Genomic DNA, 27,863 nt, shown 5'->3' with positions numbered 1-27,863 from the left:
CTGCCACTGCCGGTTTGCACTTCAGCCCCAGGCAAGTAAACACTCCTGCCTTACTTACTGTATCTTACAACATGGCCCTGAATCTGGAGACGAGAAGACTCAACCCCAGGATGCACAAGCAACCCAGTCCAGGAGCAGAGACTGGGCAGGGCTGTGGCACCCATTTGGGGCGCTTGCTCAAGCAGCACATCAGAAGCAGCCCAGACCTCTGACAGCACTGCTCAACCACAGCTCACATCCCGATGCATGCCAAAAGTCCACGCTGACCCTGCCAGCTCTGTGGTGTGACCCCACAACAAGCTGGGGGAGGCAGAGGCTGGGGGGGCAGTGATCAGTTGTGAGGGATAAAGGAGAGTTGCACCCAAGGCTGCGTCTGAGTGGAGTGAGTGATACAAATACGGACGCCTGCACAGGCAGCACATTGGAAACAGCTCAAATCTCTGTCTACAGCCAACCACAAGCTGAGAGCCTGCATGGCCCCTCTTGCTTTGGTACTACCCTCTCTGGGGCAAGGGTCCCAGTGCAGGAAGAGGGGAAAATACACTTAAAGGGAACAAAGCCAGCTCAGTCCCAATCCTCAGGACTCCTGCTCCAGCAACTTGGGATCAGACCCCACACTGAATATGGCAGTGACAGCCACGGAGCAGAGGACAATTTCCACCTCACAACTGACTCCAGCTCTATCCCTCCCATCTCCAGCCCCACCTCCTACCAAAGTGATAGTTACCAGTACACCCTAAGGAAAGACATAACTTGCGTCCACATCAAATCCAGCTCTCCCACAAAGGCAATGGTTACAAACAGTCTATATGGGAACGCTCCCACATAAGAACACCCCTCCAAAACTGCAATAGGCAACTGTTTTACCTAAATTCATAGAAGCAGAGACAGTTAAGCAAAATGTAAAAGCAGAGGAAGTGCTCTCAACTGCTCTCTTCTCAAGAGAAAGAGAAAACCACTGAAAAAATAATGAAATAGAAATAAACAATTTACCAGGTAAACAATTCAAAGCATTGGTTATAAAAATGTTAACTGAATTAGGTAAAATAATAGATCTGCACAGTGATAACATTAACAAGGAAGGAGAAAATATAAAAAAGATCCATCAGAAATGAAGAATTCAATAGCTGAAATAAAAAAAAACAAAAACAACAACAAACAAACAAAACACTAGAAGGAATGAACAGCAGACTAAGTGACATAAAAGAACACATAAGTGATCTGGAAGATAGAATTATGGAAATCATCCAAACAGAACAGCAAAGAGAAAAGCAAATTTTTAAAAATCAAAACAGTTTAAGAGATCTCCAAGATAACATTAAGCATACCAACATTCATTTTATAGGGCTCTGAGAAGGAGAAGAGAGAGAGAATGGGATAGAAATTATATTTGAGAAAATTATGGCTGAAAACTTCCCAAATGTGAAGAAGGAAACAGATATCCAACCACAGGAAGTACAGAGGGTCCCAACAAGATGAACTCAAACAGACACACACCAAGACATACCATAATTTAAAAGGCAGAAGTTAAAGACAGAATCTAAAAGGAGCAAGAGAAAAACAAAGAATCACATACAAGGGAATCCTTATAAGGCTATCAGCTGATTTCTCACAAAAACTTCTTGCAGACAAGAAGGGAGTGGCATTATATATATATATATATATATATATATATCAAAACCTAAACGTGTTCATCAATACTAAGCCTACCCTAAAATAAATGTTAAAAGGTCTTCTCTAAGTGGAAAAGATAGAAGAAGTTATGGGAAAGGGAATATCCAATTATGAAAGACAAATATATAGCAAGGGCTAAGGACCAACCACTTAAATAAGCCAGTAGGAAGATGAACAGAAAAAAATTATAAAAGCAACTATAACTACAATAAATAGTTTAGGGATAAACATGAAGATATAAAATATGACATTAAAAACACAAAATGTGTGGGGGGGAATGTAGAACTTTTAGAATGTGTCTGAACTTAAAAAACTATCAGTTTAAAACTTGTAGATTTAGGTGTAGGTCAACATATATGAACCTCATGGTAACCACAAATCAAAAATCTATAATAGATACACAAAAACTAAAAAGAAAATACACAAAAATACTATTAGAGAAAAATCATCAAATCGAAGGGAAGAAACAAAAAGAAAAAGAACAAAAAAGAACTATAAAACAAACAGAAATCAAGTAAGAAAATGGCAATAAGTATATACTTATCAATAATTACTTAAAATGTCAATGAACTAAATGTTGCAATCAAAAGACATAAGGTGGCTGACTGGATAATAAAACAAGATCCACCTATATACTGCCTACAGAAGACTCACTTCAGAGCTAGAGACACAGACTGAAAGTAAGGGGATGGAAAAAGATATTGCATGCAAACAGAAAAAACAAACAAGCAGAGGTAGCAATTCTCATATTAGACTTGACTTTAAAACAAAGGCTATAAACAAAAGACAAAGAGGGGCATTATACATAATGATAAAAGGATCAATACAAAAAGAGGATATTATGCTCATTAACATATAAGCACCCCATATAGGAGTACCCAAATATATTAAAAACAAATATTAACAGACAGTAATACAATAATAGTAGGGGACTTTAACACCCCACTTACATCAGTGGACAGAAAATCACAAGTCAACTGTGATCTTAAATGACACAGTATAACAGTTGGACTTAACAGCTATCTATATGACCCTGATCCAAAAAACAGCATACTACACATTATTTTAGAGTGCACATGTAAAAATTCTGCAAGATAGATCACATGCTAGGCCACAAAACAGGCATCAACAAATTTAAGAGATTAGAAATTACATCAAGCATTTTTTCCAACCACAATAGTATGAAACTAGAAATCAATCACAGGAAGAAAAATGGGGAAAACACAAACACATGGAGACTAAACAACATGCTACTATAACCCAATGGGTCAATGTAGAAATCAAAGAGGAAATCAGAAAACACCTTGAGACTAACTAAAATAGAAACACAACACACCAAAATCTATGAGATGCAGCAAAAGCAGTTCTAAGAGGGAAGTGTGTAGCAACACAGGCCTTACTCAAGAAACAAGAAAAATCTCATATAAATAACCTAAACTATCACCTCAAGGAATTAGAATAAGGATAAACAAAGCCCAAAGTCAGCAGAAGAAAGGAAATAACAGAGATAAGACAGGAAATAAATAAAATAAAGACGAAAAATGCAATAGAAAAGATCAGTGAAACCAAGACTTGGTTTTTTGAATAGATAAATGAAACTTATAAGCCTTTAGCCAGGTTTATCAGGGAAAAAAAAAAAGGACCCTAATAAACCAAATAAGAAATGAAAGAGGAGAAATAACAACGAATATCACAGAGATACAAAAAAAATCACAAGAGAATACTACAAACAATTATATACCAACTGGGACATCCCTGGTTGCACAGTGGTTAAGAATCTGCCTGCCAATGCAGGGGACATGGGTCCGAGCCCTGGTCTGGGAAGATCCCACATGCTGCGGAAAAACTAAGCCCGTGTGCCGCAACTACTGAGCCTGCACTCTAGAGCCCGTGAGCCACAATTACTGAGCCCATGTGCCACAACTACTGAAGCCCGCACACCTAGAGCCCGTGCTCTGCAATGAGAAGCCACCACAATGAGAAGCCTACACACCACAATGAAGAGTAGCCCCTGCTCACCGCAACTAGAGAAAGCTGCGTACCACAACTAAAGCCTGCATGCAGCAATGAAGACCCAATGCAGCCAAAAATAAATAAATAAATATAAAATAAAATAAATTATATACCAACAAATTGGACACCGTAAAAGAAAGGGACAGAGTTTTAGAAACATAGAGACTTCCAAGACTGAATCAGAAGGAAACACAATTTGAGCAGACCAATCACTAGTAGTGAAACTGAATTTGTAATTTAAAAAAAACTACCAGCAAACAAAAGTCCGGGACTGATGGCTTCACAGGGGAATTCTACCAAATATGTAAAGAAGAGATAATACCTATCCTTCTCAAACTATTCCAAAGAATTAAAGAGGATGGAACACTACCAAACTCATTCTTTGAGGCCCCCATTACCCTAATACCAAAACCAGACAAAGACACTACAAAAAAAGAAAATTGCAGGCCCATATCTTTGATGAAAATAGATGCAAAAATCCTCAACAAAATATTAGCAAAGTGAATCCAATAGTATATAAAAAAGGATCATACACCAGGATCAAGTTGGATTTATTCCAGGATCACAAGAATATTTCAATATTTGCAAATCAATCAATGTGATACACCACATTAACAAAAGGAAAAATAAAAATTACATGATCATGTCAGTAGACATAGAAAAAACCCTTGACAAAATTCAACATCCAGTCATGATAAAAACTCTTATCACAGTTGGTATAGAGAGAACATATCGCAATGTAATAAATGCCATTTATGACAAACCCATAGTTAACATCATACACAACTGTGAAAAACTGAAAGCCTTTACTCTAAAATCAGGAATAGACAAGGATGTCCATTTTTGCCATTTCTATTTGACACAGTATTAGAAGTATGCCAATTATATCTCAATAAAACGGGAAGAAAAAAAATAAAACCATGGACATCAGAAGGTCATGGGAGACTCAGTACCATAATCAAGATTGGCTTGGGCTAGTCACTGCCCTAGCTAGAAATACTAATCTGAAATCCTAATTTTGTTCTGCTGTTGCACAGAGCTCAGGCACTGCCCTAAAAATAGTTCAAATATAGTAATGTTATAACAATATATTATTATGTTATATTTATGTGCCTGTGTGTGTGCATCTAACATAATTATGAGATGTAATCACTTTTTTTTTTTTTTTTTTTGTGGTACGCAGGCCTCTCACTGTTGTGGCCTCTCCTGTTGCGGAGCACAGGCTCCGGATGCGCAGGCTCAGCGGCCATGGCTCATGGGCCCAGCTGCTCCGCGGCATGTGGGATCTTCCCAGACCGGGGCACGAACCCGTGTCCCCTGCATTGGCAGGCGGACTCTCAACCACTGCGCCACCAGGGAAGCCCTGTAATCACTTTTTAATACTGGTTTGAAGGAATAGTCCTTACATCAACTATATTTCCCCTCCAGGTTCTCTAAGAGTCATGAGTTTTACAACTATTAGGTCTCAGAGGTCTAACTGGACCTGCCATATGTGCACTTATGTGCAAAAAGGAATCACATTATAATAGTGTCTCAAAAGCAAAAATTGTCTGTATTCTATTATCTATAAAGTGCTTCCTTGAATGTTATGCAAATATGTAATGTAACACTGTGTGATGCAAAAACCTAAGTTGTATCCCTAGGGAAACATGATTGATTGAATGTAACATGATTTATTGAATATAAAATTTGTAATTAAATCATTCTTTTTTTCCATTCATATCTACTAACTTATTCAGTTTCTAAATGTACTCCATTCCTTCCAGTGAGTGTGCTAAAGTGTAGATAGAAAATACTGAGGAAACAGACATAAATGCTAAAAGCATCCATTCACCTAAAAGGCTGGGATACATCTCAGCATCATTTATGCGTGTTTAAACCCTTGCCAGGATACATCTTGCATTAAACAGCACTTTTCTCCTGTAGGCCAAATTTCCTTATTACAAAGTATAATATCACATGCTATATAATACATATGTTATCAAGGCAACAGCAGAGATATACACCAAGCATTAAAAATAGAGATTAACCACAGACAATTACCTAGCATTACAAAGAAGGAAGGTAAAATATGACACAGCATAACTTATCTAACACACAGTGGCTGAATGGAAAAAAGAATCCAGGTGAAGGAAATCATAGTGAAGGTGTCATTAAGCATACAGAGAGGTAGCTAGGATGAACTGGGAATTACATTTATGCTGGAGAAAAAGAACTTACTCCACATTTTATATATATAGGAATTTGTATGAATCCCTTTGCAGGGGGAGGGATTAATGGAATATGCAGTATGTTTGTAAAGCATAAGTGCAAAATAGTAGAAAATGTATATATATTGGTCTCTGCCCCTGATTCCTGCTATAGAACTCTTAAAATCCTTGTAATTTCCTAAGTGATAAGGGTACCAGGACCATTTTTCATTCTGATATTTGATCTTTGATCCTGGTTCCTGACAGTGTTCCTAAATCCCTTGGAATTTCTTGGGTGATAAGAGTGTCTTTTGTTCTAATGAGGTAACTCTTAATAGGCTCCGTGATGGGGGCTGGTCACCAGACAAACCAAACCATGTTTAGAAGCTTGGGATTGTCAGCCCCCACACCGACCCCAATTCACCAGAGAGGGGAGAGGAGCTAGAAATGGAGTAAATTTTCAATCCTGCATAGTTGATGAAGCCTCCATAAAAATATCTCAGTAATATGGGGTTCAGGGAGCTTCTAGATTGGTGAACAGATCAACATGCAGGGAGTCTGACACATCCTAACTTCATGGGGACAGAAGCTCCGGCACTTAGTACCCTCCCAGGCCTCATCCCATGTATTTCTTCATCTGGATATTCATCTGTAGCCTTTACCACATAACATAATTTATCATAAAAGTAAGCCAGTAAACATAAGTGTTTCCCTGTTCTAGCAAGTAGTCAAACTCCCTTAGTCTGTGAGTTTAGGAGAAATAATTATCTCTTGTAGACTTGGAGGGCTATTTATAAGTGGGATTGTCCCTGTGTGGCTTGTGTGGGTTTAATATTTTTTTGGCGTGAGAGCAGTTTTTGGTTTGGATGCTTTCCATCTCTTTTCTCAGCGTGTGCTGGCTGTTATCCCCTTGATACGGAGTGTGCAGGTGTGCAGGTGCATGGCTTGCACAGGCTCCCAGGATGGCATGGGCAGAGGTTGGCTCCTGGTTGCAGGTCCCTCCGCAACAGAGCTGGCAGGTCACGTGCCCCTAGGGAAGTTGGCCCCGGATCGTGGGACCCTAGGTGGCAGTGGGTCGTGCACCCCCATGGAGGTGGGGGCAGTGGTTGGCACTGGGTCTCAGGACCCTCAGCAGAGGTGGGCCTCACATGCTTCCGGGGAACTTTTCCCCGGATCGCGGGGCCCTCAGCAGTGGCCATGGTGGGTTGTGCACACTGCGGGTGGTGGGGGAAGTGGTCGGCACCAGGTTGCAGAGTCCTCGGCAGTGGTGGCAGGCCACACATGCCCCCGGGAAGTGGGCCCCAGATCGCAGGACCCTCAGCAGTGGCAGGCCATGCAGGCTCCTGGGAAGGTGGGGGCAATGACCTGCACCCACTGACAGAACCCGCAGCAGTGGCGGCAGCACTCCACGCCTACCTCTGGAGTCCAGGATGGCAGCCGAGGCTTGCACCTGCCCCTGGAGCTCATGGAGGCAGTGCCTTGTCACCTGCGAGTGCACAGAGAAAGAAGCTCCTATGGCAGGCCCACCTCCTCCTCTCACGCCCCCCCAGCAGTGGTCCCTTGCCTCTCTGGCAGGCCCAGGCTTCTTCCTGGACTCCCTCCATTGTGGTGCACTACACCCTAGCCCCCTCAGGCTGTCTTCACACAGTCAACCCCAGTCCTCTCCCCGGCGTCTGACCTCTGAAGCCCGAGCCTCAGTACCCAGCCCCCACCTCCCCCAGCGGGCGAGTGAACAAGTGTCTCAGGCTACGGAGCGCCAGTTGGCACCAACCCTCTGTGCAGGTCTCTCTCTGCTTTGCCCTCTGCACACCTGTTGCTGTGCTCTCCTCTGAGGCTCTGAAGCGCCCCCTCTGTCCCTGCCAGTGAGAGGACTTCCCAGTATGCAGAAACCTTTACTCTTTCACAGCCCTCACAGAGGTGCAGGTCCCATCCACATTCCTTCCTCTCTCTCTCTCGTTGTTTTTTTTTTTCTTTTTTCTTTTGCCCTACACAGTTACTTGGAGATATTCCTGCCCTTTTGGGAGTCTGAGTTCTACTGTCAGTGTTAGGTAGATGTTTTGTGAGAGTCGTTCCACAGGTAGATTTATTGTTGATGTATCTGTGGAGAGAAGGTGAGCTCCACGTGCTACTCTTCTGTCATCTTGATCTGATCTCTAAATTCGCAGAGAGAGAGAGGAAGGAATGTGGATGGGACCTGCACCTCTGTGAGGGCTGTGAAAGAGGAAAGGCAGGCTTCCGCACACTGGGAAGTCCTCTCACTGGCAGGGACAGAGGGGGCACTTCAGAGCCTCAGAGGAGAGCACAGCAACAGGTGTGCAGAGGGCAAAGCAGAGAGAGACCTGCACAGAGGGTTGGTGCCAACTGGCACTCTCTAGCCTGAGAAGCTTGTTCACTCGCCCGCTGGGGGAGGTGGGGGCTGGGTACTGAGGCTCGGGCTTCAGAGGTCAGACGCTGGGGAGGGGTCTGGGGTTGGCTGTGTGAAGACAGCCTGAGGGGGCTAGGGTGCAGTGCGCCACAATGGAGGGAGTCCAGGAAGAAGCCTGGGCCTGCCAGAGAGGCAAGGGACCACTGCTCGGGGGGCGTGAGAGGAGGAGGTGGGCCTGCCATAGGAGCTTCTTTCTCTGTGCACTCGCAGGTGACAAGGCACTGCCTCCATGAGCTCCAGGGGCAGTTGCAAGCCTCGGCTGCCATCCTGGACTCCAGAGGTAGGCGTGGAGTGCTGCCGCCACTGCTGCGGGTTCTGTCAGTGGGTGCAGGTCATTGCCCCCACCTTCCCAGGAGCCTGCATGGCCTGCCACTGCTGAGGGTCCTGCGATCTGGGGCCCACTTCCCGGGGGCATGTGTGGCCTGCCACCACTGCCGAGGACTCTGCAACCTGGTGCCGACCACTTCCCCCACCACCCGCAGTGTGCACAACCCACCATGGCCACTGCTGAGGGCCCCGCGATCCAGGGAAAAGTTCCCCGGAAGCATGTGAGGCCCGCCTCTGCTGAGGGTCCTGAGACCCAGTGCCAACCACTGCCCCCACCTCCGTGGGGGTGCACGACCCACTGCCACCTAGGGTCCCACGATCCGGGGCCAACTTCCCTAGGGGCACGTGACCTGCCAGCTCTGTTGCGGAGGGACCTGCAACCAGGAGCCAACCTCTGCCCATGCCATCCTGGGAGCCTGTGCAAGCCATGCACCTGCACACCTGCACACTCCGTATCAAGGGGATAACAGCCAGCACACGCTGAGAAAAGAGATGGAAAGCATCCAAACCAAAAACTGCTCTCATGCCAAAAAAATATTAAACCCACACAAGCCACACAGGGACAATCCCACTTATAAATAGCCCTCCAAGTCTACAAGAGATAATTATTTCTCCTAAACTCACAGACTAAAAGAAATACAAGCAAAATGAAGAAGCATAGGAACCACTCTCAGTTTAAAAAACCAAGAAAATTCCTCTGAAAGAACAATCAATGAAACAGACCTCTTCTGTCTAACAGACACCAAGTTCAAAAAGAAGGTAATGAGAATACTGAGGGAATTAAGAAAGGCTATTGACAGAAATTCAGATTACTGTTAAAGGAACTAGAAACTGTAAGGATGAGCCAAGAAAAATTAGAAAATTCATTTGCCGAGATGAAAGCTGAGCTCAAGGCAATGAACAGCAGAATGAATAATGCAGAAGAAAGAATAAGTGACCTGGAAGATAGACTAATGGAAATTACCCTATCAAAACAGAAGAGAGAAAGCCAAATTAAAAAAAAAAAAAAACTGAAAGCAATATGAGACCTATGGAATAATATAAAGTGGAACAATCTATGCATAATAGTATCCCAGAAGGAGAAGAAAGAGAAAGGGGGAATGAAAACGTATTTTCAAAAATTATGGCTGAAAACTTCCCAAACCTAAAGAAGGAAACAGATATCCAGATACAGAAAGCACAGAGGGTCCCAAACAAGATGAACCCAAACAGACCTACACCAAGACATATTATAATAAAAATGGCAAAAGTCAAAGATAAAGAGAGGATTCTAAAGGCAGCAAGAGAAAAACAAAGATTTCTTTACAAGGGAACCCCCATAAGAATATCAGCTGATTTCTCTACAGAAACACTGCAGGCCAGAAAGGAGTGGCAAAATATACCCAAAGTCTTGAAAGAGAAAAATCTGCAACCTAGAATACTCTACCCAGCAAGATTATCATTTAGAATAAGAGCAGAAATAATTTCTCAGACCAGCAAAAATTAAGAGAATACAGCAATATGAATCCTATTCTAAAAGAAATATTGAAAGGTCATCTCTAAAGAAAAAAAGCAAGAAGAAACAGGAAGGAGGAAATCACAATTGGAAAATAAATCACTTAAATTAGCCAGTATACAAATCAAAAAGAAAATAAAAACCTATTTCTGAAAGCAATGATAAACATAAGGAACAGCAGAAGGATAAAGATGAAGATGTAAAAAGGGACATCAAAATCATAAAATGTGGGGAAGGTGAGTAAGAAAATGCAGATTCTTTTTCTTTTTTTAAGAATGTGTCTGAGTCTATATCATGATCAGTCTAAAGCAAGAGGATATAGAAAGGGGTTAACATAACTGAAAAACGGGGCAACAACAAATCAAAAACATACAATAGATTCACAAAAACATAAAAGAAGAGAACACAAGGATAAAGTAAGAGGAAATCATCAAACTACAAACAAAAAAAAAAAGAAAGAAAAAGAAAGGAACAAAGAACAAAGAACCAACTGGAAAACAAGGTTTGAAATGGCAATAAATACATATGTATCAATAATTACCTTAAATGTCAATGGACTAAACGCTCCAATCAAAAGACACAGAGTGGCAGACTGGATATAAAAAACAAGAGCCTACAATATGCTGCCTACAAGAGACCAACCTTAGGGCAAAGGACACACATAGATTAAAAGTGAGGGGATAGAAAAAGATATTTCATGCAAACAGAAATGACAAGAAAGAGCAGGAGTTGTAGTACTCATATGAAGAAAATAGAATTTAAAGCAAAGTCTATAAAGAAAGATAAAGAATGACACTATATAATGATAAAAGGATCAATACAAGAAAAGGATTTTACATCATCAACATATATGCACCTAATATAGGAGCACCCAAATACATAAAACACATACTAACAGACATAAAGGGAGAAATTGATAGGAATATAATAATATTGGAGACTTTAACACTCCACTCACATAAATGGACAGATCTTCCACACAGAGAATCAATAAGGCAACAGAGGTCCTAAATGATACAATAGAACAGGTAGACTTAGTTGATATTTTCAGGACACTACATCCAAAAAAACCCAGAATATACATTCTTTTTAAGCTCACACAGAACATTCTCTAGGATTGACCACACCCTAGGGCAAAAAATTAACCTCAACAAATTTAAGAGTATAGAAATTATTTCAAGCATCTTCAATGACCACAATGGCATGAAATTAGAAACCAACAACAGGAAAAGAAATGAGAAAAAAACGATTACATGGAGACTAAATAACATGCTACTAAGAAACCAATGGGTCAACACAGAAATCAAAAATGAAATTAAAAAATACCTTGAGACAAATGACAATTAAAAATACAACCATACAAAATCTATGGGATGCATCAAAGGCAGTTCTTAGAGGGAAGTTCATAGCGATACAGGCTTTCATCAAAAAACAAGAAAATCTCAAGTAAACAACCCAACCTATCACCTAAAAGAATTAGAAAAAGAAGAAGAAACTAAACCTGAAGTCAGCAGAAGGAAGGAAATAAATAAAATAGAGACTAAAAACATAGAAAAAAAATCAACAAAACCAAGAGCTGGTTCTTTGAAAGGGTAAACAAAATTGACAAACCTCTGGCCAGGCTCACCAAGAAGAAAAGAAAACCAAAAAAAAAAAAAAGAGAAAGAAATAAAAAAGGAGAAATTTCAACTGACAGCAGAATTACAAAATACCATAAGAGAATACTAGAACAATTATATGCCAACAAATTTGACAACCTAGAAGAAATGGACAACTTTCTAGAAACATAGTATTGGAAGTCCTAGCCACAGCAATCAGACAAGAAAAAGAAATAAAAGGTATCCAAACTGGAAGGGAAGAGGTGAAACTGTCATTATATGCAGATGACATGATACAAAATATAGAAAACCCTAAGGACTCCACACAAAAGCTACTAGATCTAATAAATGAATTCAGCAAAGTAGCAGGATACAAGATTAACATTCAGAAATCAGTTGGATTCCTTTACACTAACAATGAAATATCAGAAAGGGAATGCAAAAAGACAATATCTTTTAAAATCATACCAAAAAAAACCACCTAGGAATAAACCCAACCAAGGAGGGGAAAGACTTATATGCTGAGAACTACAAAACATTAATAAAGGAAATAAAAGAGGATTAAAAGAAATGGAAAGATATTCCATGCTCTTGGATTGGAAGAATTAATACTGTTAAAATGGCAATACTACCCGAAGCTAGATTTAATGCAATCCCTATCAAATTACCCATGACATTTTTCACAGAACTAGAACAAATAATCCAAAACTTTATACGGAACCACAAAAGACCCAGAATTGCCAGAGCAATCCTGAGGAAAAAAAAAAAAAAAAGCAGGAGGCATAACTCTCCCAACCTTCAGATAATACTACAAACCTACAGTAATCAAAACAGTGTGGTACTGGAACAAAAACAGACATATGGATCAATGGAACAGAATACAGAGCCCAGAGATAAACCCACACACCTATGGTCAATTAATCTTCGACAAAGGAGGCAAGAATATAAAATGGGAAAAAGACAGTCTCTTCAGCAAGTGGTGCTGGGAAAGTTGGACAGCTGCATGTAAATCAAGGAAGTTAGAACACACCCTCACACCATGCACAAAAATAAACTCAAAATGGCCTAAAGACTTAAACATAAGACATGTCACCACAAAACTCCTAGAAGAGAGCATAGGCAAAACATTCTCTGACATAAATCATACCAATGTTTTCTTAGGTCAGTCTCCCAAGGCAATAGAAATAAAAACAAAAATAAACAAATGGGACCTAACCAAATTTACAAGCTTTTGCACTGCAAAGGAAACCATAAAAATAAAAAAATGAAAAGACAACCTACGGAATGGGAGAAAACATTTGAAAATGATGCAACAGACAAGAGCTTAATCTCCAAAATATACAAACAGCTCATACAACTCAACAATGACAAAACAAACAACCCAATCGAAAAATGGGCAGAAGACCTTAATAGACATTTCTCCAAAGAAGACATACAGATAGCCAGGAGGCACATGAAAAGATGCTCAACATCAAAAATTATTAGAGAAATGCAAATCAAAACTACAATGAGGTATCACTCACACCAGTCATAGTGGCCATCATTAGAAAGTCTACAAATAACAAATGGAGAGGGTGTGAACAAAAGGGAACCTCCTACATTGTTGGTGGGAACGTAAGTTGGTACAGCCACTGTGGAAAACAGTATGGAGGTTCCTCAGAAAACTAAAAATAGAATTACCATATGATCAGCAATCCCACTCCTGGGAATATACCCGGACAAAACTATAATTCAAAAAGATACATGTACCCCTATGTTCATAGCAGTGCTGTTCACAATAGCCAAAATGTGGAAACAACCTAAATGTCCATTGACAGATGAATGGATAAAGAAGATATGGTACATATATACAATAAAATACTACTCAGCCATAAAAAAGAACAAAATAATGACTTTTTGCAGCAACATGGATGCAACTAGAGATTATCATACTAAGTGAAGTAAGTCAGAAAGAGGAAGACAAATACCATATGATATCACTTATATGTGGAACCTAAAATATGGCACAAATGAACCTACAAACAAGAAACAGATTCATAGACACAGAGAACAGACTTGTGGTTGCCAAGGGCGATGGGGGGAAGGGAGGGAAGGATTGGGAGTTTGGGGTTAGTAGATGCAAACTATTACATTTAGAATGGATAAACAACAAGGTCCTAATGTATAGCACAGGGAACTATATTCAATATCCTGTGATAAACCATAATGGAAAAGAATATAAAAAAGAATGTATGTGTATAACTGAGTCACTTTGCTGTACAGCAGAGATTGACACAATATTGTAAATCAACTATACTTCAATAAAAAAAATGTGATAAGTAAAAAAAAAAATCAGCAAATTTAGTTCTACATAATTACACTAAAGTGCAGTGACGTTGAATCATTAAAACTATTTCCCCTTTGACAAATGCAAATTCCACAGACTCCTAGACAATTTGAAACACCTCCATTGACAGTCATCAATTTCTGCAGGTCTCCACCAGTCAAGAGAAACTTGTGGAGATTTATTTTCTGTAGCTCGAATAATGAAAACAATAGCTTTTTTTTTTATGGTCTTAAAGAAAAAATTAAAATATTAAATATATTTTTATAACTGCATCTGCTCCCTTAACATTTTGATACCCTCATAAGTATACACTTTTGGGAACTAGAAGTGAAGTAAATGACCTTTCTTGTCCAAGAGAACCAGGTGGAAATCTCAGCTCTGTCATTTGCTGAATGATTTTAGGAAAGTAATTTAACGTCTCTGAACCTTAGTCTTTTTCTCTATAAAACGAGAATGCTACTTCTTTGATGGAACATGTGCTTGTCAACATTTGTTCCCCTTCCCAGACCCTGGGATGACAGTATTTCCAAAAATGCACTACTATGAAGTGAAACTGCCTTATTTTCAGAGTGACTATTATGACTTTCTTTATTCCCTTCTTAATGACACACTCTGTATTACTATAATCATCTATGTACAATATTTTTTCTGCCCTCTTTTACTGCAAGTTTCTTGAGAAGAAGTACTCGTTTAATTACACCTGTATGTATATCCTGAACAGTACCCTCTGAGAGGCTGAATACACAAAGAGACAACAGCCAGACCACAAATGACAAGAGAACTCTGACCCACAAACTCTGCAACCAGCCCAAGAAGCCAAATCACAAGCTCTGCAGCAGTGAGCCTAGAACAGTAAGGACCTGGGCAATGAACAGTAGCTTCCCTAATTTTTGCCCTGCTTCCAACTCAGGACCAACCAGAGAAAGCTAAATATGGTCCCCAAGCCAATAAGATATCCACCTCCAACTTCCCCATGCCAACAACCTGCAATCAGGGCCAATCTGAAGCCTTCTCTTTTTCAATATAAAGCTTTCCCACTCCCTTGCCTGCTTTTGAATATCTGCCAAATGCTAGTGATGGTGGCTGACTCCATAGCTATGCAAGCTCTGAATATCTTTTGTTTTCATTTGGGTGGTCTATATTTCCACACTTTTAAACATATACAATTATATGTAGTAGAATTCCAGAGAAAAATTTGGAGTAAATTCTTGTCCAAACAATGCCTTTTATAGAACCAAAATCCCTCTCCAGTTCTAACATTCTATGACTAATAGAGAGGTGTTGAGGTCAAATAAAACACTGATTTAGTAGATAGTTGAGCAACTGATCAGAAATAGATTATTCTTATGTGAAAGAATGATTTGCTCTGAATCTTTGGACAGTTGTTGGTTTAAATGTTTATACCTTAAAAGTTCTAAAAGACCAAAGTAAATCCCAACCACTCCAACCCCAGCAATGCTGTACTGCTCAGTTAAGAGCCATGGGTATAAACCTAAATGATTTCTTCCAGGAGACATTTATTCTTCTATTAAATACTTATCAATTAACTTTTTCAAAATTCTGCTTATGTACCCTCGAGGGTCACGCACACTAAGAATTCTCAAATGGAGGATCATTGGATTCAGGCCCTAGTGGGGAATCATCTTTCCTCAGTGCATTTGTGGAATGTGACAGGCTGGCTTCTCCTTTCTTCTTGCCAGCTCTGTCATTTGGATTAGTTTCATTTTGGGGAGTATAAACGTTCTTTACCCTGCTTTCTAAAGGGCCACGCTGTGTCCTTCCATTGGTGCTAGGTATTGACTGACATGGAAGACAATGAATATATCCAGCCTAGGAAATCTGTGCCTAGAAAGGGGGGAGTCATGTGAGACCAAATCTTATGTGATCTATAATTAGACCTCTCTAAAATTTGCATTATATGTGTAATTTTTAAACTTTTATTGTAGAAAAATTTAAATAGACACAGATAAACAGAATACATTGGGCCCCTATGTACTCATCACTCAGCTATAAAAACCATCAAGTTATTATGCCAACTTACTTTTTAAAAGGAATATAAATTCCTTCTACAAAAGGTATTATTTTAAGAAAACATATACTAATTTTTCAATTAGTGTGAATTTCTCACATAAAAAGTGACTGGGCTCATCTAGTAGGCTTTGGGTGCTAGCCTCCTGCCACTATGGATACTTTTGGCACTAGATCTGACCTTTTTTCATGAGCAAAATAGTTCATATACTAAAAATTTGCACTGTACTTTTATATACGTTTTTTAATTTGCTCCTAATAACCATGTAATATAGATAATGTTATTACTACTAACATCTTTTTACAGATGACAGAATTAAGGGTCTAAAAATTAAAGTGATAGATTCAAGGTTACACAGTTGGTAAGACGTGAACACTCTAGTGAGCCCACTTGCAAAGCATGGCAATGGAGAATAATATTCCAAAAAACATACTGCCATCAAAAAAAGAACATCAATTTTCCTCTTAAAATACAATATAAATGTCCCTAGAACACAGTCTAGTCTCCTATTAGGGGAAATTTGAGGAAAAGACTTATACCACCTTGAAAATTTTCCATTTGATTGCATACAGTACTAACAATCCTTTGAATTTCAACCAAGACTTTGAAATACTCTCACTTCAAGTTCTGCTTGTCTTCATGCATTCCCTGGGAATAGCTGCTAAGATTTATAGAATTTTTGAAACTATACAGAAACTATGTCATTCAGTCCATATGTCAGTGGTTGAACCAACTGTTTAATAATTCTCTCTAAATGCTTCACTAAAGTTGCTAGTATTATAGTTACTGTGAAATCTATAACGTAGAAATGTCAAATGCTTACACTGTACTCTGGGGTTTGTGACAGGAAAGGAGGTGAGGAATGACTTCCCAGAGGAGAGATCTTTTGGGTTGTGCTTTGAACACTGAGTACAAATCAGATAAACTGAGTGGAGGGATGTAAACAAAACTAAGGCAGTAAGAAAGCTTTGGATTAATTTGACTAGAACAGATAGTTTGTGGAGCAGGTATTTGTAAGAGAAAGTGAGAAAGTGTTATGCACAGGCCTGAGTAGAAGTAGGACAGGGGCAACAAAGAGGAAATAATCAGAGGAAAAAGAAAAGCTGCAATATAATTCAATCCTAAGGTTGTTATGGGGAAGCCAACAAAGACAAAAAGGACCTTGGGTAAGAAATCAAGGAATGGCTTTGGGAACCAGAGCCAGTGCTGCAAAGAATCAAAACAGCATGAGCTCCGAGCTGATCTCCCTCTGCTTTGTGGCTGCTTCCCACCAGCTGGGTGTTTTGTATCCACCTAGAGGGGTGGGATTAGGAGGGTGGGAGTGAGATGCAAGAGGGAGGGGATACGGGGATATATGTATATGTATAGCTGATTCATTTTGTTATGCAGTAGAAACTAACACACCATTGTAAAGCAATTATACTCCAATAAAGATGTTAAAAAAAAAACAGCATGAGGTCAACCCAAGCAGAGGCTGGGTTAATACAACCACTTGTAAGAGCATTGTAAGATCTCTCTTGCAAAGGCTTTAAGAATTTTTACAGCAATGTACAGTGACATAAACATTTCCCATGATGACCCAGTTCAAACATGCATATTCCTATATACATATATAGATTTAATTGAAAAAAAATAGTTTCATGAAACAATAGTTGCACTTAGTCTGGGTAGTGAAGTCTGGCATTTTCCATTATATCCCCATTATATTATAATAAAAACACTAGTTACAACCTTCTCAATTGCTTCCATACCTAATAGGACATAATTAACTAGAGTTTGTAAAATACTACTCTATTGGGTGCATTCCATGAGGAAATAAATGTAAGCAAGTAGTTCCAATCCTTAAGATCCACCCAAACAATTAAACAAACAACGAAAAAAACCTCATTTCATTTAAAGCCAAAGTTCTGGTCTCTAGAAAGAGACATCTAACCCAGCTCCTCAAATTTTTTGATCTCAGAACCCCTTCACGTTGTTAAAAGTTATTGGGAACCCTAAAGAGTTTCTGTTCAAATGGGTTATACCTATTAATATTTACCATTTTTGAAATCAAAAGTAAGGAATATAAATATACATATACACATTTCATTAAAATTATAATAAATCCATTACATGTTAACATAATTTTTATCACAAAATAACTATATTTCCCAAGTCATACTTAGTAAGAAGTGTCATTATTGTACAGTTTTGCAAATCTCTTCAATGTTTGGCTTAGGAGAAGACAGCTGGATTCTTATATCTATTGTGCATTCAATCTGTTGCAGTATGTTCTTTGGTTGAAAAGGAAGAGGTATTTTAATAGCTATTTCAGACAGCTGAGGATATTCCTCTTCGATACTACACTAAAACACTATAGGTTATCAATGGTTAGTTGAGCTGTAGAATCTGACACCTTATCAATGAACTTTTCATCCTCTATTAACATTAAAATCTATTGGTCTGTTTTTCACTTTGAATGAATCTTTTACCCAGGGATATTGTGCATTGGTCATCTGAAAACTGAGTCACTGAATTATGTAGATCTCTCAAATCCTGACACATTTCATTATATAAGAGCAAACATGACATTTGTTAATATCACCACCAATCTAATGATAAACGTCTTTAACTATTAGGAAGCTGCCAGGTCCACTATGACAATTACAAGTTTTCCGAAATTCTAACTTTTACTCCGAAGACAGAACTTTGTTATTGGCAATTAATACTGTCAGGTTTTTTTTCCTTGAAGTGACAGGATCATTTTGTTCAAACAAATAAATAAGTCTGCCAAACACCCATGTCTGAAACAACAGTTTCATCGTTCTTTCAACTAACAATGGTGTTCCATGCAAAGGAAGACTAGCTCTGCTTGCAACTCAAAGGATCGCATAGGACTTATCCTGGAGACAACCACTGCACTCTGGTGTGCAGTCCCGATCTCTAAAGGCTACCCTCCACCCTGTGGTCAGAGTAGTGTGTTGTGAGTCAATCTAATTATTTTGCTCTCTTGTTGAAGATACTTTGGTGTTTCTTATTTGTCTTTAGGATAAAGTTCAAAGAGCTTGGCTTTGCATAAGAGGCCCTCCCCCATCCACAACACAATCCTCATCCCCTCGTTTCCTTCCCACATTGAAGTTTTGAGTCATTTCTCTCAAGAGAGCTGTCATGCCTCTGAGCCTTGGCCTGACCAGCCGACCTGGTAAAATTCAGCTTATCCTGCAAGATTCTACTCAGAGTCCATGGCTGTGAGTCACCTTCTCTCACACACCCTGCTCTCTGCATACCTCTAACATAGTCCTTATTGCCTGATATTGTATTTGTATTTTATTTATCTGTCTCTTCCTTTATACTGTCAACTTACGGGTAGAAACCATGTCTTGCACAGAAATGTTTTTACCTGGCACATATATATGTCCAAAATATTGATATACTTGTTGAATTAATGAGCAAGTGGGCCGGACATCCCCTGAGTTTCCTTATGTTTCCTGTTCATGGACAGAGCTGGTCTCAGACCTAGAAATACCTGGGCCTAGAGATAGAGGCAAAAAAAGAAAGTGGACCAAGCAAGAAAGGGGCTATTCATGGTACCACAGCAGCCAGTAATGAAGTTTGCCCATAGTTCAGGAAATAGGGAATGGAGGATTAGAGTAAAGGTAAATGTTAGGCACATTTTAAATAGATTAAGTAAGCCTGTTTCACACCACATTTTGGATTGTGAAGAAAGACTAGAGGCAAGGATTTTATACACATACTAAGGTCCCAGTAGAAGGCTTTGATCCCAGGAAAATGTGTTCCCATGAACACTGCTCTCTCAATTACCATTCCACTGTAGACGGTATTTCTTATTCCATTAAATACCCTTGCCGAGGCCCCTGTGTGTTTCTTGGGACTGTGAAGGATACCCAGAGAGCAGAACACTAGTAATTTGGACAGTTTATAGATGATATCAGGAAAAGGGATTCAGTGACCAAATTGTGCAATATTGGTGGGAAAAAAAGTTTTAAACATATGTCTCCGATATAAGGCTTCCAGAGGTCTTACTCTTCTAACTTGCACCAAAGATTTCTAAAACAGGACTGTGGTATGCAGTACTTCCAAACAGTGGAGCTGTAGAACCTTATATTGTAGGGAGATTTCAGAGGCTAATGCTCAGTACAAGACACTTGGAAGGTATGTATGGGTCTAGGTTAAGGTAATGAAAGAACAACAACAAAAAGAGGAACAAAGAAAACAAGTCCATAAAAAGCAGCAACAATAAAACTGTCATTCGAAAATCTGTTTGGAAATAAACACTATAACTGATGCAGCCATACATAAAATGTAACCAACTAGTTTGACTTTCCAGCATAAAAATCGGGGTGGTGGGCTTCCCTGGTGGTGCAGTGGTTGAGAGTCCACCTGCCAATGCAGGGGACGCGGGTTCGTGCCCCGGTCCGGGAAGATCCCACATGCCGTGGAGAGGCTGGGCCCGTGAGCCATGACCACTGAGCCTGCGCTCCGCAACCGGAGAGGCCACAACAGTGAGAGGCCCGCGTACCGCAAAAAAAAAAAAAAAAAAAAAAAAAAGAATATGCCTCTTAATAAGAGCCAAAAGGTGCCTTCTACCACCAAGCTTTATAAAATCATTAGTTAGCAGATGGGGAGGCAGGTTTTGAGGACATTTGTTTTTCTCTTTAGATTTTTGTCTTATTACTACGGAAGGCAGAGGTGGGGGGTGGGTAGGAGTAGCACTCAAAGGAAAACAAAATAATAAAAAGCTGTTCCATTAAAAGAGTAACACTAGGTGGGAACCAGTACTAATGCTTTAGAACCAATCTCAGCTTCCTGCAGTGAAGTGTCCCAAACTGTGGGAGCTAGACTGTGCCTAGTGGACAGGGCAGAGCCATGTGACCCCCAACTAAACCACCAATGGTCCCTGGGAGCTGACCTGATCATGTGGACATATGAAACACACTTCGGGCCCTCCTAGGGATGCTTGGGGAAAATTGATGGGAAACAGCAAGTAGCTGCAGATAGAGGCAAGAACCAGTGAAACTGGATTGCTACTGATCAACTGATTCTCTCTGTACCATCAGACTGGTAAGGCCTAAAGAAACTTGATTATATAAAGACGTGCGAGGTCTTCTTCAGAGACTAAAGCATTTGTCTTCTCCCAAGACATTAGGCAGAAAATGCTTCTTGGTATCTTAAATATTTTTGGCATTGTCTTGCCTTTTTGCTTCAGAACCACAACCTAGATATCAGCTGGGATTCTATGTCCTTGGAGTTTATGTAGAATTTCTTTGACCCTCCAATGAACAATATGAGGAAATCTTAAGCTGTCCTGAGATTTCTGCTAATACCTTTCCTGGCTCAGCTTTATCCAGACACAAGGTCATTATTCTGTGCCTGCATATAGTGAGCTCAAAATCAGCTCTTACATAGCTCTCCACAAGAATGCTACTCACTTCAATTCAAGGTTTTCTAGAATTCACTCAATATTTGAGGGGATAACAAGGAGAGGGCTACATCTCACTGCAATGTTCAAATTTCTCTAGGTCTCTGTCCTCCCTTCTCCCTCACCCAGATACTTCCGATGCACACACACATACACTGACTTCAGCCTCCCCTTCCTCTGCAGAAAAGCCACGGGTTCCTCCTCTGCTCTCCTGCACATCAGCTTCCTCCCCCACACTCAGCCTTCAGTTTCTATTCCAAGTATGCTTTCCCAACAAAGCCAGTTCTCTATTTAAGAAAAGTTCTCATGCCGGCTGTTAAAAGGATAAAGCAATCTTCCTACTTTTCAGAATTAATTTAGACACATAGTAGGTGGGTTTAGAATGTAATAGGTACATACATATTTATTGCTCTGAGTAGGGAGGTCCTCTTCACTGTGACCTGGCATGGAAACAGCCTGAGATGATGGAGAGTTTTACATTCCCCATCTAATTTATGGCATATATTAACTCCCCTTTACTACATAGATCTTATTCCCTCTTAGGAATGTGCATTTCAGACATTATCTCACAGCTGCCCTCTAACAAAGGAAAAATGCTCTTATTTCCAATGTGCAGAGGGAACAGAGGGAGATAGATGTAAGCTGTTTAAATAACTCCAGAACTGACCCTCAGGCAGCAGAGGGCAGAACCACAGCTGGGACCTGGAGTTTTGGAAAGCCCATTCAAGGGTCAGAAGACAACTCCATTCAAGAGGACCTCCACAAAAAAAGTTTTCAAATTTTGCTCCTTCTCTCAAAATTGCTGAAATCTGAGGTTCTTCCCATTTGTACTTATTAAGGTAGTATGTATGGCATGAGGTTCAAACCACAGGCTCTAGAGCAATAATGCTTGGATAAAAACCACAGTTCTGCTATTCTCCATCTTCTGATCTTGGGAAAGTTAGTCAACATTTTAGTGCCTCAATCTCAGCATCTGAAAAATAGAATTGATAAATAATAGTATCCACCTCACAGAGCTGTTGTGAGGATTAAATGAGTTTACACCCTCCTACCCCCAGCCCCCACACACCTACTGCAGAGCTTAGGAAATTTTTTGGTACAGAAAAACACCACGTAAGTGTTGGCTATAATTGCGTCTTCTCTTCAGATTGCTCATTCTTTATTTAGCAACCCTGAGTTGATATTTTTTTTGTCTTGGTGACAGCATTATCTAAATACAGAAACCAACCTTGAAGAATCCTAAGCATATGATTAAGTTCAACATATTACCATTCTATTGTTCACTTCCCTCCTTTCTTTCTTTCTTCTTTTCTTCCTTTTTTTCTTTTTCTTTCTTTCCTCCCTTACTTCCTTCTTTATTTCCTTCCTTCCTTCCTTCCCTCCAGAAATATTTCCTGAGTGCCTACTATGTGTACTATGGTACAGTATTAAATTAGGTACAGTAGTAAAGATCAGTTAGAAGTTTCTTTTGACCTAGGATCTTATGGTCTAAGGTGGATATGCACATAAATGTATAAATTTCAATGTCAAAGTAATATTATTGGGGGAAACCAGATGAAGGATCTACCTTAAGCTATCAGAAGAGCCTCCCTGAGGAGGTGACACTATATTGGAATCTTTGAAGGATAATTAGGGATTTATCAAATAAAGAATATTTGTAATATTTGGGAAACATCTTTTCAAAATACATAATAGTTTTTTAAACTTACATGTGACAGTTATAAAAAAATGACCATATACTAGATCATAAAGTATGTCTCAACATATTTCAAGGACTGAATCATACAGAGAGTACAATTCTATTAAGCTAGAAAAAAAAAAAAATTTCCATACTACTTTATCAATTAAAATTAAAATAGAGGTAAATATTTAAACAGGGTAGACTATAAACAGTGGTACTAACATGTATCTAGGTGTATATACTTAGATGTAAAAACATAGTTTTAGAGATTGTTCTCTGCAAAAAGTTTAACATATTTCATAAATATAGAAGGATAAACAAATTTTAACTGAAAATAACAAAACTGAAGTTTCAAAAATGTAGCTAAATAGAGTTAAAGGGGAAATATAGAGAGATATGTTACATAAAAGTTCAGAAAAGATTTCACTATATCAAAAAGTTTAAACTATAGAATATATGTATATATGTAAGTATACATGAATGATCGACAGCTCTACAAAATATTTCAAAATTATTTTGCAGGGCTTCCCTGGTGGCGCAGTGGTTGGGAGTCCGCTTGCCGATGCAGGGGACACGGGTTCGTGCCCCGGTCCGGGAGGATCCCACATGCCGCGGAGCGGCTGGGCCCGTGAGCCATGGCCGCTGAGCCTGCGCGTCCGGAGCCTGTGCTCTGCAACGGGAGAGGCCACAACAGTGAGAAGCCCGCGTACCGCAAAAATAAAAAAAAAATAAAAAAAATTGGGGGTGTACCAAGATGTAGGGGGAATGACTCTTACACAGTCAACCTAAGTTCATCTCAGATCTCTTATATTATTAAAACTGTTTTTCAAGTAATTACTTTTATATCAAATTAATGATGTAACTGAATTTCTTCCGGGTATTTTAGAATTGCAAGCTTTTGATTAGTATAATCACTGATCCATCTCTTTGAATCTAGGGCAAGAATATAAGTCAGAAAGTTGCTATCACTGCTCAGCAAACAGTCTTCAAATTGTCAGTGTTACTATAGACTATAGATGGAGCTATTACTTCTATTGAGAATGAGCATTGTTTGGCTGACTTTCAAAAGGAGAAAAAAAACAGGTTAAGGTTACAATTTTTCTAGCCCAGCAAGCACTCACTTGGTAACCACTTCTTTGTAAAATAATCCAAAATAATACACTTCACCAGATGTTCCTTTAATTTTCCAGGGATTAATTTGAGAATTAATTACCCATTTTAAGTGATTAACAATGACAAAGAAAATAAAAAGAACTAAGCTCTGTACTTATGCTTTTAATTGTACTATGGACCATTGTTCATTCTCATTTTTAAAAACTAGAATCATTTTGACACACAAAAAAAGTCCGGGAATGAATCTCCTGTCTGCTCGGCAACATTTGAGCAAGTAATTACTTCTATAAATCCTGCAGGAAGCTTTCAAGTATTCATGTCTATTAATAAGAAGGGAGACAATAAGAAGAAGGCAAAGATGAAATCAGTAATGACTTCATGCCAAAAAATACATATTTCTTAGTCAGTAAGTCTAAAATCTTTTTCCTAACTATGCCGAATTGCTAACAACAAACAGTTATAAACATTCTCTGCTAAAGCAAGAGAGATCCTAAATTTGCAAGCCACTTAACTTTCATTTCCTTTCCTGAACCATTAAGGGTTTGGATTGAGTGTTTTTGCTTTTTAATATTCCTTTCAGATGTAAGCTAAATATGACAACTCCTTACTCTGTCCCATTCATCTTTGGAGATAAGTGTTAATAGCAATTAAATGCAAATTAATAGGAAAAAAGATTTAATTACAAAGTGAAAGAAAACAAGAGGCCAGCATAATTCTGCTCTGAAAGGAGAGGTGGTGGTAACATGATATTGATGGCAGCAATTTAGGAAATAATATTAACTGAATTAATGCCAGTCTGAAGAATGATGTGTTTATGCCGATGACATGATTCACTTTTTTAAAAAAATTAAGCAATATATGTTTTTCTCCTTTAGACTTTACTCTCTGTACCTTATAAATAAAAACACCTTTCCAGAGTCACGCATGAATCATACTCATTCTTGAATTAAACTAAACACTCAGCACACAGGGAAAGAAACCAAATGTTTATTTGGAAAAGTAAAGGAATTTGCATCTCTGCTCATTCGCAAGAATCTAATCACCAAAATAAAGACATTATCTCACTCTTTCTAAAATAGAAGTTCTCAAACTTGAGCCTGCATCAGAATCAAAGTGAAGGCTTACAGAGATTTCTGGGTCCCACCCCCAGAGTTTATTAGTCAGTAGATCTGAAGTAGGGCCTGAAATTTTGCATTTTTAACATTTTTCCTGGATAAGCTGGCTGGTGTTGATGATATTGGGACCACTGTTCAGAATTATTATTCTAGAAGATGGGTTAAAGTTGGTGAGAGTGAGGAAGAGACTGTCTCTTTAGACATATGTGTGGGAATTGGGCAAAGAATAGGAATATATTTTAAAAGAAAAAAAGACACCTAAACTGTTAAGGATCTACCAGAATTTCCCTCATAACATCACCGATCTCATTTTTCTGTATCTTACTTATGATTCCAAATCTAAGCAGTACAAATGTGCAAGCTAGAGCTGATTAAACCCAACATCCAACGCTACTTCACTGATGTTTTTTCTTTTAAAGAAACAAAAAACTTTGGCTTCTTTGCTAGCTATCCCATAATAAAATGCAGAAGAAATATTTGTTAACCAAGCAGAGAATGAAGGACATTTGTTTTCACTTGTCTGGCTCATTAAACCAGCTTGAGACACGTTACATACCCTGTTAATAGATGATGCTTTAAAATACAGCAAACTAAATGCATCAGCAGCATCCATCCTAACTGGAAAATGTGATGTATTAGGTTTAATAAAAGGAAAGAAAGAAGTGGCAGTCTATTAGTGATGGACCTCTTGAAGGACTGTCAGTATTCACAAGCCAGGGATTCTGCTCCTTTTTTCACTAAGAAACTCCCATGAATACAATGTAAACCTTTTTGAAAGCCTGAAGACAATGGAAAATATTCTACTTGTTATGTGTCATACACAAAAATAATTAAAAAGTAGGATAATTTGGGGGGACTAATATTTTTCAGACAGAAATCCATAAATATTTTGTTACAATATCACAAGGACTTCGTTGAATGGTTCCCGCATCTCCACAGGTAGAGTGAAGCCCAGAGAAGTGTTCATTATGTATCTGTTCAATAATCGTTTATGGAAAACATAGGGTCAAGTCTGTGTTTTGGGTAGGGAAAAAGATCCCTGTCTTCATTAATTTTGACAGCCTATCAGCTATGAACAAAAATACAACACCTAGCAAAGAGAAAAGTCTCAAGCAATGTTATTTTTAATCAAAGTAAAAAATAATCAAGCAACTAAATAATAAGTATAACTGTCATGAGTATAGGACTATGGGATCCATTGGCACAAATTTATATGAGATACTTGCATTTCCTGGGGGGGGGTACATTAGCTCAAAATTTTACAGAATACAAGGAATCTCAAAGTTAAAAATCAGATTTATTTTTAAAATTTTTCAATAACAAAACTTACAAGAATGGATTTTCTATTTAAAAAGGGCTCTGAAAAATGTAAGTGAAACACTGTAAATGCATCGTAATACACTGCAGAAATGTAATAGATTGTAAAAATTGTAATACAGAGGAGGAGTGGTCAAGATGGTGGAGTAGGGAGACCCTGAGCTCACCTCCTCCCACAGGCCCACCAAAATTGCAACTACTTACACAGCAACTATTGATAAGCACAACATGAAGATTAACAGAACAGAATTGCCACAATGAAAGGTGCAATGAAGGAAGCACAATAGGATAGGTAGGAGGGGTGAAGATACAGTATAGTCAAGACTCAGACACCATGAATAGGCAACCCACAAACAGGAGGATAATCACAATTGCAGAGGTTCTCCCCAAGGAGTGAGGAGTCCAAGCCCCATGTCAAGCTCTACAGCCTGGGGTCCTGCACCAAGAAGACAAGCCACCAGAATATCCAGCTCTGACGGCCAGTGGGGCTTGCACACAGGAGAACGGGAGGGTTACAGGAAACAGATTGCTCTAAAAGGATGCACACAAAAATCACAGATACGTTGAATTCCAGCACAGAGGCAGTAAATTAAAAGGAGCCTCTGTCAGACCCATGTGAGGCTCTTAGAGGGCCTCCTTGAGAGGCAGGAGGCAACTGGGAATCCCCCTGAGGATATAGGTGCTGGTAGCAGCCATTTGGGGAGCTCCTTCTACCACAAGGACACAGGTGCTGGCAAGCACCATTAGGAGTCCTCCCACTAATCTATTAGTGCCAGGGGGGTTACCCACCCACCAGTGGGCCAGCATCAGCTCCATGATCCCTCAGGCCATGCAGCCAGCTGCCCCAGGACCAGCCTCTTCCACTAGCAGGCCAGCAACAGACCTGGCCCCCAGGCTCTGCATCCAACTGCCCTGGGACCTGGACCTGCCCACCAGCAGGTCAGCACCAGCCCTAGGCCCCTGCATGCACTGCATCCAGCCACCCCAGGATCCAAACTCACCCACCAGCAGGCTAACAGCCACCACTAGAGGCAGGGGTTGGCAGCCAACCAGGCTGGGGGCAAGCACCACCTACTAGTGTGCACAAAGTAGTTCACCATGCCACAGCAGAAGGGCTCACACACTCACATATTGGGCAACCC

At 39.6% G+C, this 27,863-nt stretch overlaps 1 protein-coding gene and 1 long non-coding RNA gene across 2 annotated transcripts in view; one reads left to right on the top strand and one right to left on the bottom strand.

Moving 5' to 3' along the window:
• The window catches only part of RGS7 (regulator of G protein signaling 7), a 545,100-nt gene that overhangs the window by 267,297 nt on the left and 249,940 nt on the right, over positions 1 to 27,863 (bottom strand). The window lies entirely within an intron of this gene.
• Positions 11,767 to 26,914, top strand: LOC113628633 (uncharacterized). The gene is made up of 3 exons (XR_003436171.1): positions 11,767 to 11,912; positions 13,485 to 13,486; positions 26,901 to 26,914. It is a non-coding gene; the product is annotated as an uncharacterized LOC113628633 (long non-coding RNA).

Source organism: Aethalodelphis obliquidens, unplaced genomic scaffold, assembly GCF_003676395.1.
Source record: "Aethalodelphis obliquidens isolate GAN/ISIS:26980383/991018 unplaced genomic scaffold, ASM367639v1 scaffold24, whole genome shotgun sequence".
In the NCBI taxonomy this organism is placed as follows: Eukaryota; Metazoa; Chordata; class Mammalia; order Artiodactyla; family Delphinidae; genus Aethalodelphis; species Aethalodelphis obliquidens.
Note: the sequence above shows the minus strand (reverse complement) of the source record. Positions and strands in the feature narration are given on the sequence as shown.